Source organism: Lynx canadensis, chromosome B4, assembly GCF_007474595.2.
Source record: "Lynx canadensis isolate LIC74 chromosome B4, mLynCan4.pri.v2, whole genome shotgun sequence".
In the NCBI taxonomy this organism is placed as follows: Eukaryota; Metazoa; Chordata; class Mammalia; order Carnivora; family Felidae; genus Lynx; species Lynx canadensis.
Genome location: NC_044309.1, coordinates 20,018,386 through 20,019,856, shown reverse-complemented (window position 1 = coordinate 20,019,856; position 1,471 = coordinate 20,018,386).

The following is a 1,471-nucleotide window of genomic DNA, read 5'->3' as shown; positions in this document are numbered from 1 at the left end:
CATCCTTTGGAAAAGTATATCTAGTACCTGTAGAATAAAACAAAAGCCTGTTGTCTCCAGTATTCTTCTTCACATAACAGCAGCTAACTCAGTACTGGCTCATCTATTTCTCTGAACTAATCATCTGAGGCAAACCACAAAAAACTCAAGTAAAGTATTTTATGATGTAACCTCTAACCCTACTATAATGGGAAACTGTATTTTTTTTTCTCTATGGGTAATATATCTTCTTATAATTTTCTTTATTCCTCAACCTAGGGACCAAATTTTTGGATTTCCTTTTCCATAATCATTTACGTAAGTGGATACTATGAAAGAAATAGTTAAAACCAAATTTGGTTCATGGGTTAGTATTGCTTATATTCATCTCCTTTTTAAATTGAAGTTTTATTTCTCTTCTGTTTGTGCACATATTTAGTCTACTATATCCATTGTTGATGTATATCTCTATAATATATGGAAAATGACATATATTTCTATAATGTTAACAGTAGATGCATTTTTCTTAACTCAGATTCTTAACTTCCGTAAAGTGTTTAAAATTCTGTATTGGCTCTGATACGAAGGTTTTAAAACAAAAGCAATTGATACTATGGTTTTAAAACAAAAGCAATTATTAGATTTCATTCATCTACTTAACCTCATCAGAAACTATACCCTTATTTCTAAATAAAGTATTTGGAGAATGCAAAAAGGCAATTTCTTATGATCTGTACAAATTTTCAGATATGTCCTCTTTTACATAAAGGAATCCCTGAGTAACATTTTTCCTTGCTCATTTGTAAAAGGTTTCCTACCTTTTAAATTAAGAGTTTATTATGAACTGTATATTTACACTAGTATGATAAACATATTGAGATACTTCTGAAACTAGTTTTATTTGTCTCACAATAAGTGAGTATTGTATCTTTATACTCCATACAAACACACACATGGCACCTATATTATGGAGTACTATTAGAAATTTCATTAAAAGGTATTCATTTCAATTCCATTTTCAATTGATATTCTGTTAATGGCTTTTGGGAAATTCCATTTAATGAAGCATGTTGATCTTACTAGGTGATTTTTTTTTTTATTCACCATACCACCTAGCAAGTCTCTTGCACGTAGTAGGCCCACAATAAATATTCCTTTAATGTACAATGCTAGTGTTTAAAAGCGAATTGCAATCTGAACTTTATTCTTCAGAGTAAAGCAAGACTTTATTTTGTATGTACAACTGAACTAAAATTTCTAAGTAATGATAAACAGAAATGTTCAGATAAATTGGTCTCTTTAAGGATTTTTGATTGTTGAAATTCATATTGGTGAAGAGTTTTTATTTACCAGGTAGTTTAGAATTTATATTTTATTTAAGTAGCACTCAAACGTTAACCACCTTTTCATGTAAGAGTCATCATTTTCTTACAAAACAGACTGCAACTTAGAATCAATCACAATTAATATCATTGTGAGATACACTTAACTG